This window comes from Hordeum vulgare, chromosome 3H, assembly GCF_904849725.1.
Source record: "Hordeum vulgare subsp. vulgare chromosome 3H, MorexV3_pseudomolecules_assembly, whole genome shotgun sequence".
Classification (NCBI taxonomy): Eukaryota; Viridiplantae; Streptophyta; class Magnoliopsida; order Poales; family Poaceae; genus Hordeum; species Hordeum vulgare.
In genome coordinates this window covers 471,964,679-471,977,272 of record NC_058520.1, presented here as the reverse complement: position 1 = coordinate 471,977,272, position 12,594 = coordinate 471,964,679, and the positions used below count along the sequence as shown (strand labels likewise).

Sequence of the window (12,594 nt, the reverse complement as noted above, 5' to 3'; positions counted from 1 at the left end):
GAGTCTGTCAAGGGGTACAAGAGTGATCCCGGAGTGGATCACTGGACAGTAGTCAAAGTTATCCTTAGTAAATAGAGGACTAAGGAAATGTTTCTCGATTGTGGAGGTGATAAAAGAGTTCGTCATAAAGGGTTACGTCGATGCAAGATTTGACACCAATCTGGATGACTCTGAGTAGCAAACCAGCTTCGTATAGTGGAGTAGTCATTTGTAATAGCTCCAAATGGAGCGTGGTAGCAGCATCTACATTATGACATAGAGATTTGCAAAGTACACATGAATCTGAATGTTGGAGATTCGTTGACTAAAACCTCTCTCAGAAGCAAAACATGATCAAACCCGAGAACTCATTGGATGTTAATCACATGGTGATGTGAAGTAGATTATTGACTCTAGTGCAAGTGGGAGGCTGTTGGAAATATGCCCTAGAGGCAATAATAAATTGGCTATTATCATATTTCCTTGTTCATGATAATCATTTATTATCCGTGTTATAATTGTATTGATTGGAAACTCAAATACATGTGCGGATACATAAACAACAAAGTGTCCCTAGTAAGCCTCTACTAGACTAGCTCCTTGATCCAAGATGGTTAAGGTTTCCTAGCCATAGACATGAGTTGTCATTTGATAACGGGATCACATCATTATGAGAATGATGTGATAGAAAAGACCCAAACTGTAAGCATAGCATTTGATCGTATGACTAAGTTTATTGCTATTGCTTTCAGTATGTTAATGTATGTGTTCCTATGACCATGAGATCATGCAACTCCCTGACTCTGGAGGAATGCCATGTGTGTATCAAACGTCACAACATAAATGGGTGATTATAAAGATGCTCTACAGGTATCTCCGAGGGTGTGTTGGGTTGGCATAGATCAAGACTGGGATTTGTCACTCCGTATGATGGAGGGGTATCTATGGGACCACTCGGTACTACAACATCACAAGAAGCTTGCAAGCAATGTGACTAAAAAGTTAGTCATGGGATCTTGCGTTACGGAACAAGTAAATATACTTGCTAGTAACACGATTGAACTAGTATGGAGATACCAACGAACGAATCTTGGGCAAGTAACCGATGGACAAAGGGAACTGCATACGGGATTGAGTGAATCCTTGACATCATGGTTCTACCGGTAATGATCTTCGTGGAATATGTGGGTACCAATATCGGCATCCATGTCCCGCTATTGGTTATTTATCAGAGAGGTGTCTCGATCATGTCCACATGATTCTCGAACCCGTAGGGTCCGCACACTTAACGATGATTGATGCTAGAGTAGTATTGGGATATGTACGTTGGTGACCGAATGTTGTTTGGAGTCTCGAATGAGATACTGGATGTCACGAGGAGTTCCGGAATGGTCCGAAGGTAAAGACTTATATATGGGAAGTCCTATTTTGCCTACCGAAAAAGTTTCGGGCATTATCAATAGTGTACGTGGGTGCCAAAAGGGTTCCGGGGGTCTACCTGCCCCATGGGCTCACATGGGCTGTAGGGGTGGTTCCCTAGCCACCCTAGGACAGGGGCACTAGCCCCTAGAGGCGAAATTGGCTTGGGCGCAAGAGTTCCAAAGGGACAAGGCATCTCGGAGGTGCCTTGGAGGAGGGGGACAAGGGAGGACTCCACCCTAGTCGTCGGCCCTCCTTGGAGGTGGGGACATGGGCTGTGACCCAAACCTGCCCCTTGCCTCCTATATATAGTAGAGGAGAGGGGGAGGGATATACACAGTGATTCCCACGCCGTGCGGCCTCCCCTCTCTCCCGTTCTTCCTCGTTCGCAGTTCCGGAGGCGCTTGGCGAACCCTGCTGGGATTGCTCCACCATCATCTCCACCACGTCGTCGTGTTGGTTGAGATCCCATGTACTGCTCCGTCCTCTTTTGCTGGATCAAGAAGGAGGGGACGTCATCAAGCCGCACGTGTGCTGAACGTGGAGGTGTCATCCGTTCGGCGCTAGATCGGATCGGATCGCGATTGGATCGTGAAGAGTACGACTACATAAACCGCGTTATATACGCTTCCGCTTAGCGATCTACAAGGGTATGTAGATGCACTCCCCCTCTCGTAGATGTTGATATCCATATATTGATCTTAGTGAGCATATGAATTTTTTTGTTTCCCATGCGACGTTCCCCATCATATGTTACAAGGCAACGTCGAGCCAGTGAATGAAGAATGTATGGCTGTGATGGAGATGGGGACGCTGGCAGAGATGGTGGCACCGATCATGGTGGTGATGAAGGTGACACCAGTGATGACGACGCAGTGCAAACGACGCGTGTTGGTGGAGCCTCCTATTCTCCCCTTGATCTTCTCCCTTCTTGTGTGAGGTGGAGATGGAGCAACAATGTAGATGGAGGTTAGATGATGGCGAACGGTGAAGAAGGTGCTATTGCCGCCTCGAAGCCACTAAGAAAGAGTACGAGCTCGCGTGGGCGCTGCGCAATTCTGTCGTGAAGGACTACCTCAACATCGACGATTGAGCATGACGGTGAACTAGGGTTTGTATGAACTATCATGTCCATTTATGATGATGAACTGTGTTTGCTATGGTCACCCTCATTGCCGCCTCGAAGCCACCAAGAAAGAGTACGAGCTCGCGTGGGAGCTGCCCAAGTCTGTCGTCAAGGACTACCTCAAAATCGACGATTGAGCACGACGGTGAACTAGGGTTTGTATGAACTATCGTGTTCGTTTATAATGATGAACTGTGTTTGCTATGGTCGCCGATGAATAATTTCTAGCACTTACTTGTTTTCTGAATTTTCTAATACCAAATTTTGTATTTGTTCCGTCGGACGAGTTTACAATCCGAAAAATCAGTTTTAGGGTATCCGAAACTGGTTTTCCGGGCTGGGAATATAGCATGTCCGCTAGAGATGCTCTTAGCCTCTTTTGGGCAGAGCAGCCCGTCGTGTACCATGACGCTATCCATATACCCTCTCTCACTGTTTTTATCAATCAATGATACACAAACTTTACGTACTTGTGATAAAAATAGTTGATAATAAGACATGAGAAACACAATCAGGTTAGGCCAGGTAAGGCTGGTCATAGTGGGAGTTACATAGCTAGTAACATAACATATTCTAAGACAAATTTACTTGTGTGTCATGTAGTTAACGAGGCGAGAGGTGTTTAAAGTAACATAATACTCCTTTTGTACCAAAATACTTATAGTTGGAGGAACATGTGCTAGTTTTTCTCTAGTTACAAGTATTTTGATACAGAGGAAGTATATTACTATAACATAATGCTTTCCAAAAAAGATGAATCTACAAATTAATAAATGAATTCATCTATAACAGAGTAGGGCGTTTTGGTGACCGAGCTCCATGGAGCTCTTTATTTTTGAAAAAAATCGAAAGTTAAACTTTTTGACTTTAACAAATTCTGAAAAATATGAAATGTATGTGTGTGTAAAAATTCATGATGAAATACCTTTAAATGCAACCTGTACAAAAAAGACAAATTTCTGAACTTTGAGGATGAATAGTATCCTATGTTAAAAAGCTTGAGATTTGTCTTTTTTACACAACCCTCATTTGAACGTATTTCGCCCTAAAAAATTACACACATGTATGTTATGCCCCCATGTATATCCATAATTGTAATAATATAAATTTTCATGAATTTTGGGTTTTTCAAAAACCGGCCTTCATGAAGGCCGAGCTCCAAAAGGCATTTTTGTCTACAACACTACTAATAAGTTACTTTGCACTATAAAGATAGTAACTTAAACTTAGTGTCATATGCATGACACTCATGTAAGTTACTCCCCACCCTCACCAACCTTAGATTATATCCAATACCTTGTCTATATTTGGATGTATATATATTCATATAGACAATGGTTTAAAAAAATTATTTCATATACACGTCTAATTTTACAGCAGGGCGTTTATGTTATCTTTTCTATATTTTAATATTATGTTCTAACTACCAAATCAACTACCATTTTATAACCTTCAACGGCTCTATTCGAACAGCTTTATTCTAGGCCTATATATAACACTCATTCTCACCTCTCTCAAATCATTTAATCTTGTGGTTCTCTGATCTCTCTTTCAAGTCCGTGTGTCTTCTCCTACAACACAATGAGTATGTTTATTCAAATGAATCAAGGGATCACAAACAATGCATTTCACTCTGTGCTTCAAGATGATCTACTTGAGCACATGCGGCAGAAGTTTGCAGATGAATAATTATGTACGAGTTGTAATAATGTAGTTGAATCTTATCATGTACAATTTCAGTTATGGAATAACGCAATGTTTCTAATATAGACGACATCTCTTGCTCCCCAACTGGACTATCCTCGCTTGTGATGATACACCAAAGTTCAACATGTCAAGAAAACACCCGTCGTCTTCCATCTGCAAAAAATTGAGAGAAAACACACATTTAGACATTCACGCGTCCAAATGCCCCTACCCAAAGGCGAGAGACAAAGCACACCCCCCTGCTCCCGTTCGTCTCCCCCCTACACGGCGACTGTTGCTGGAGTAGCGTCGTGGCGACCCCCCCCCCCCCCCCCCGAACGTGGCGGCGATGGCGGCCCTCCCCTTCCCCTTGCATGGCGACGGCGGCGACCCTCCCCTCTCCCTCCCTTCCCGAGCGTGACGGCGACAACAGCATCTGGATCCAGCCCGACTGTAGCGGATGGATCCAGCAGTCCAGCGGGATCCCCTCCTCTATCTCTATCTATTGGATCAAAAAGGGCATACCTCGGCCCGATGCGGTGGTGCGGCACGGCGGTGTTCTCGCGATGGTGGCGCTCCCCTTCCTGGTCTCCGCGGGAAGGAGAAACCTGGCCTTCGGTTAAGCTTTGGACGACGGGTTACAGGTTCACATCGTTCAACCGTGGACGACATTGAGTCCCATTTAGACAATGCGCATATTTTTACGTCCGTTTAGACGAACTGCTAAACACTGGTTTTTAGGTCATATCGTTTTTTTTACACGTCCGTTTAGACTGGAGATGCTCTAAGGCATGCAAGAGAACCAGTGCGCAATGCATTGGCGGGACGACTTGGCTTGTTTTGATTGGTTGAATGACGCAACCCGCGTCGCGGCGTCCGGCCGACGCCTCCGGGCACGCCCACTGAGCCGAAATCAGAATCAGAGGCCATCGAGCACACGGTCTGGGCGTTAGCTTCAGCAGTGTTTCGCTTCGCAGCCGCAACAACATCGTCGGTGGTATTTGATTTCTAGTGATCGGAGGGCAATCGACCCTGCCCATGCTTCCTGTTTCCATTCCATCTAGCACGGCTCGCCACCTTGCTTACAGATGCACGAGTCCAACACAGCAAGTCAGCAAATGTCCACTGACAATTCTACGGGAAGGGGCACACAGATCATCTCCTGTCTGGACTCCGAACTCCGACGTGCACAACACTTCAGGTCAAACTAAACCAGCATCAGTAGTCTTAGCTCTCTCTATATATACAAAATGACTCTACACTCGGAATCCATTCACCGATCATCTTCGATCTTCTGTTTGTGTCGACACCACTAAACCTATCCAGAAATCAGTTACCGTATCATCCATCATGCCTCTTCTTGCCGCGCTGCCCGTGCCCATTTCTGTTACTGCTGCTACGGACACTGTCTGCACTGCCGGTGCCACATCTCCTGCATCAAATGCTGATGTCCTCCCGTTCGACGATCTTGTGCTCGGTGACGGTGAGGGAAGCAACGATGAGACGGACGACGACGCCGCAGTGAAGCTCGAGTGGCTCAGGTCACAGATCATCGGCGCGGAAGCAGAGTTCGCGTCGCCGTTCGGGACTCGCCGCATCACGTACGCCGACCACACGGCGTCCGGCCGCTGCCTGCTCTTCATCGAGCAGTTCGTGGAGCGGAACCTTCTCCCGTATTACGGTGCGCGCCATTAACAAATACGTATTCTGCTTACTCTTTCTTACAACTTCTTCCGTATAATTAATGCGTGTATATATATATATATATATATATATATATATATATATATATATATATATAAATGTTTGCGTCTGTATTGTTAAAAAATAGTGACGTGTACTTATGTGTGCATGGACGGTGTAGGCAACACGCACACGGTGGACAGCTACGTGGGCATGCACACGAGCAGGCTGGCTGAGGATGCGGTGTGGTACGTGAAGCGCAGCTTGGGAGGCGGCCCACAGGACGTGCTGCTCTTCTGCGGCACGGGCTGCACCGCCGCCATCAAGCGCCTCCAGGAGGTGACCGGCATGGCCGTCCCTCCCACGCTGCGGTCGAGGGTCCTGGAGGTCCTGCCGCCGTCCGACCGGTGGGTGGTGTTCGTCGGGCCGTACGAGCACCACTCCAACCTGCTCTCGTGGCGGGAGAGCCTCGCGGAGGTGGTGGAGATCAGGCTGCGGCAGGACGACGGCCTCGTCGACATGGCAGCCCTGGAGGCGGCGCTGGCAGCGCCGGAGCGCGCGGGGCGGCCCATGCTGGGCTCCTTCTCGGCGTGCAGCAACGTCACCGGGCTGCGCACCGACACGCGGGCTCTGGCGCGCCTGCTGCACCGGCACGGCGCCTTCGCCTGCTTCGACTTCGCATGCAGCGCGCCCTACGTCGACATCGACATGAGGTCCGGGGAACCGGATGGCTACGACGCCGTCTTCCTCAGCGCGCACAAGTTCCTCGGCGGGCCCGGCAGCCCGGGCGTCCTCGCGATGGCGTCGCGGCTCTACCGCCTCCGCCGCACCGCGCCGTCAACCAGCGGCGGGGGCACCGTCCTCTACGTCAGCGCCTACGGAGACACGGTGTACTGCGAGGACACGGAGGAGCGCGAAGACGCGGGGACACCGGCGATCATACAGAAGGTCCGAGCAGCGCTGGCGTTCAAGGTGAAGGAGTGGGTCGGGGCGGAGTGCATCGAGGAGGGCGAGCAGCGCATGCTCTCCCTCGCCCTCGGCCGGATCCGGACGGCCGCCAACCCGAACCTGCGGCTCCTGCTCGGCGGCGACCCCGGCACCACCGCAGGCCGGCTCCCGGTGCTCTCCTTCGTGGTGCATCCTCCGGTTGTCGACGAGAACAAGGAGCTGGGGGCGGCGAGGCCGCAGTTGCACTGCCGGTTCGTGACGAAGCTGCTGAACGACCTGTTCGGCGTGCAGGCGCGCGGGGCCTTACGGCCACCGTCTGCTCGGCATCACACCGGCGCGAGCCAAAGCCATCAAATCCGCCGTCGAGATGGTAACCAAAACTAAACAGTTTTACTAGTAGTATTTCTCTACACCTACGGATTAATTTGGACAACTCTGATGGATCGATCCATGCAGGGCTATCACGGAGTGCGACCAGGGTGGACGCGTGTGAGCCTGGCGTACTACACGTCGACGCGCGAGGCGGAGTTCGTGCTGGAGGCCATAGACTTCGTCGCCAGTTTCGGCCACCGGTTTCTGCCGCTCTACACCTTCGACTGGAAATCCGGGGACTGGCTGTACAGCCGCGTCGTGCCGAACAACGGGGTCGCCGATACCACCACAGCTAGTGCTGCTGCACTGGAGTCACATAGCGGAGAAGTCAAAGCAGAGCTCGATTACCAAAGCTACATGGCGTTTGCACGGAACCTGGCCGACTCCCTGCTCAACGCTGGCCTGGATGACGCTCCGGCTAGGGCCATTCCCAAGGCCATTGACCCGCAGTTGGTTTACTTTACTTTATGACGTGATTGTGTCGCTGCATTGTTCGACCCTTGAGAGACAAAAAAAAAATTTATTGTTTTTCTTTTTGATAAAAGAAGATGAAGAAGAAACATATTGTATACAACGGTGTGAAAGAACGTTCCTAGCATCCACTTGAGGAACAAGAATGATGACAAACCTTTTTGACATTATCTTAAGAACAATATTTTTCCTTTTTGAAACGGAGGCAAAATATTTGTTTTACTTCATTAGTTAAAAAGAGGAATACATAGTATGATTGCTACATGGTCACAAAGGTATCCAGAGTTTCCCCTCCTCCTTAATGGACGTAGAGAAGGATAATTTTGAATATATACACTAGCATTCAGGATATTCGATATCTAATGCGTTCCCCAACTAGGGAGGTTATCTTTGGAGGAGGAACTATGCGTTTTTGGGACCTTCGTGCTCCATGGTTAGAACCTCTAAGGGGCCACAACGGTTTGGACTTGAGTAGGTTGAAAAAAGACATACAACCTTGGCAAGAACGACGCTCGGCAGAATATATGACCCACGCTCCTTTAAGCTCTTTAAATTCCGTGGGTGGCGTAGCGACCGAGATCAATGCAGTTAATTATGTCTCTAAAACTTGGTTATCGACTTCTCATTTTGTTCTAGGAATCTTCTTTTTTGTGGACCATTTATGGCATGCAAAAAGAGCACGAGCTGCTACAGCAGGTTTTGAAAAGGGAATCGATCGTGATTTGGAACATGTTCTTTACATGAACCCTCTTAACTAAGATTTTCTTATTTATACTATATACACTAGCATTCAGGATATTCTATTATAGAAAAACTCCGCCCGGGTGAGGCGCCAGATATTCGATCCCGATGGGAATCGAATTCTGGATGCAGGGTTCGTCACTGTGACCCTTGGACACTAGGCTACTGCATAGTTCCCTTCAATATATTGTATATTAGAAAGATGTTTTTCCTTATATTATAACGAAGATCCTCCTCAAACCCTAGAGAGGAGATTCTTGGGCTCACCATGCAACCAGTCCTCACCCACCAATAAGTCCTTGGCCTCCTTCCCTGCTCCTCCACCGGTGTGGGTGTCACACCCAAGATGCGACCATATCCTCAATTTGGCACGAAGGCCTCGTCAGGGATAGAAGCGCATCTCGTCGTGTCGCAAGAATGGATATCGTTACAAGTACATGTACTGAAAAGAAGAGATATATATACAGAGTTGGCTTACACTCGCCACAAGCTACATCAGAGTCACATCAGTACATTACATAATCATCAAGAGTAAGAGCAGGGTCCGACTACGGACGAAAACAAACGAGAAAAATAAGAATGACGTCCATCCTTGCTATCCCAGGCTGCCGACCTGGAACCCATCCTAGATCGATGAAGAAGAAGAAGAAGAAGCAACTCCAAATGAACAATCAACGCGCTCGCGTCAAGTAACCTTTACCTGTACCTGCAACTGGTGTTGTAGTAATCTATGAGCCACAGGGGACTCAGCAATCTCATTTCCAAAGGTATCAAGACTAGCAAAGCTTATTAGGTGAGGCATGGTTAAGTGGTGAGGTTGCAGCAGCGGCTAAGCATATGTATGAGGTGGCTAACTTACGAATACAAGAATAAAGAGGGGGAAGATCTACGCAAAATGGACGTGAACTACTGATGACCAAATGTATGATCCTGAACACCTACCTACGTCAGACATAACCCCACCGTGTCCTCGATCGGAGAAAGAACTCACGAAAGAGACAGTCACGGTTACGCACACAGTTGACATATTTTAATTAATTAACTTTGAGTTATCTAGAACCAGTGTTAAACAAAGCTTCCACGGTGCCACATACCCGCGGGCACGGCTTTCCGAAAGATTTAACCCTGCAGGGGTGCTCCAACTAGTCCATCACAAATTACCACAAGCCGCATAGAAATCCTCAATCATGAAGCTCGCGATCTTGTCGGATTCCCTAGTGGAAAACCTCAACTCTGAGATTACCCAAAGCATCCCCGGAATCCCGATGCACAAGATATCTCGTCAAAGGTAAAACTAATCCAGCAAGGCCGCCCGACGTGTCGACGATCCCGATAGGAGTCGCGTACCTCGTTCTCAGGACACGGCGGATGAGCTAGACGTCGGGATCGCTAAACCTCCGGGTGACCAGAGGGGCGCCGGACATCGCTCAGGTGGGACCAACACTCATGAGGAGCACTGGCCCGGGGGTTGATTAAATTATCCTCGGGGTCCGGAAAGTCCCTATGCAATTTTATTAGGTGTTTAGGCAAATGTAGTACCAAAGTTGGGCCTTGCCAGACCAGCTTTAATCTAAAACGAATTATCAAGGGGTCCCCATAACAACCCCGATCGTGTTAGGAGCGCTCAATTATGGAACATAACACCGGTAGCCGAAACTAAGGGGGCAAAGGTGGAACAAAACACCAGGCTAGAAAGGCCGAGCCCTCCACCTTTTACCAAGTATATAGGTGCACTAAATTAAATAGCATTAATATGGTGATATAACAAGGAACCCATGTTTTCACATGAAAGCAACTGCACCTGCAACTAGCAACGCTATCAACAGGGTTAAGCAAGCAGTAACATAGCCAATCAGTGGTTTGCTAGGTTGAACAGGTTGAAGGTTTTCATGGCATTGTCGAGAGGCTAATATTTAACAGGTGGTAGGCAACGAGACATAATCGACAGCATCGAAATGACTAGCATGGCAATGATAGTAATGGTATCTGGGGAAATGATCATCTTGCCTGAGATCCCGCTTGGAAGAAGAATGACTCCGTGAAGCAGACGAACCGACGTAGTCGAACGGGTCCTCACATCCGACACGCTTGCGGAACTCTATCGAGACGGAGGAAACCGGAAACAAGCATAAACACCGATATTCACCACACGATGCACAACACATATGATGCATGAGCAGCTGAATATATGCAAGTCACGGTATGACAATTCACACAATCAAACACTACACATTAAGTGAAGTTCAATATGCAACGAGTTGCATATTGACGAAACTCCACGTTAATTATTTAGTTCTATCCCGATTAAATACATGGCAATATTAAATGTGGTTACACATGGCAAGAGGTGAAGCGTAACTAATCTACCTATCTAGGCATTTTAAATGAGGTCGGAAATGACATATAGCATCTCCGAAACGACCTCACATGTTAATTTACAATTCTGACCAGATATGTACTAACACATTTAATTAGTTGTTAAACAGCAAAACAAATAGGTTCACGTGATTCTACGCGTCATTTCAAGCAATCTACACATAGAGAACATCTCCAACGGAGCTACGAATCAAAAGTTACAAGCACCGCAAGATATGATGGCATGAATGCAATATGTGTGCAACAGCGGCTACGAGCACTTCAACGCATGCAACCAGCAAGAGAAAATGAAACTACACGAGATTCTAAGCAAGTTTCATGTAGGACACGATCAAATCGGAGCTACGGTTCAACAACTACGAGCAAAACAAGAAATCACTACAATCTGCCAAAATCAGCCATATAGCATTTTCTACGCCCCACAACTACGAGCTACACAACTCCGATAAACTCAAACAAGGCATGGAACGAAAGAGGGCAAGACTCACTACTACAAACAACTAACAATAACTAGCATGGCATCATGCGTCACTAGGGAAAGAAGACACAAAATGGCATCTCACACACTATTTCAGACTTAGTGAAAATTACACCTCATGAAAGTGCAGTTTTCGATCTGAAGCCATATTGACAGCAGCAAAACCTATAGCTACAGGTCTCCAAATGGCATGAAAATTTACAGCATGCTAGAGAAGCACAAGGGGTACAACTAACTCCATTGGACCAACCTCAAAAGAGCCACAGATCACAAGATAGAAGCAAGACAAGACAGCAACAAAATATAACAGATTCCAGACTTAGAAATATTTCAGCACGTCCAAAACAGCACTATTTCTAGCAACTTGAGGGCAATCAAAACACACCTAAATATGCATTTCTATTGCAACTAAAATTACCAGGGGCTAGACAAAAACATCCAAGATCAACTCTCTAGGTGACAACTCCGTCAAACGAAGCACGGAATAAATCCGACGAAATAAACAAAAGGGAATCACGGCAAAATATCGCGCGAACTAATTTGCTCAAAAGCTAAAACTAATTGCACAGAAAAATCCCATGGATTTTTCTACCCCGAAAACATATAAAATATGTGGGGTTGCACAACAAAAATAAAGCCACACATAAATGCATGAAAATAACCTATATACAGAAAAATAAACTAGAGGCAATTCCCTACACGCAAAAATACAAATGTACGCTCTAAAATACATGGAAAATAGGTTCCTAAAACATGGGCATTCCTAATACGGCATACGAGCACTTGGAACACGCGCGGAAAATTAAATACGCGACTAAACCTAATGGGACAGCACGCCAAACGATGCATTCGGCATGCTAAACGGCGTCAAACAAATATGCAAGTAGCGCCAACGTGTTCTACACGAGAAACTACGCGAAATACATATACTACTCGCTCCGATCCGACACACGGGTAAAAAGTTACGGACGAATTAATATGCGCCTAAACTCTGAAATTTAACTAAGCCGAAAAAAAATCTAATAAGAACCTATCGGGCCGAATCTGCCTAACGGGCCTAAGCAGGCAGCGCAACATAGCAAAAAAACGCTGGGGCGGGGAATAGAGCTCACCTTGGGGCTCGGGGCCGTTCTCGTGGAAGGAGGAGATGGGCCGCGGGGCTCCTGGGCCGAAAGGACACAACCGGTCGGACGCTGGTGCTGGGCCGCTGGTGGGCCGCGGCACTGGGAAGGCCCAGGCGGGGCGAGGCGGTCAACGTCCAGGCTGGGCACGGCTCGGCCCTCCCGTGCTCCTCCACGAGCACGAGACCATGGAG

The 12,594-nt window shown here is 47.5% G+C and overlaps 1 pseudogene across 1 annotated transcript; it reads left to right on the top strand.

Moving 5' to 3' along the window:
• Positions 1-5,483: 5,483 nt before the first annotated feature.
• Positions 5,484-7,851, top strand: LOC123440199 (annotated as a pseudogene). The gene is made up of 3 exons (XR_006630299.1): positions 5,484-5,891; positions 6,075-7,211; positions 7,298-7,851. The product of XR_006630299.1 is annotated as an uncharacterized LOC123440199 (transcript).
• Positions 7,852-12,594: the final 4,743 nt, after the last annotated feature.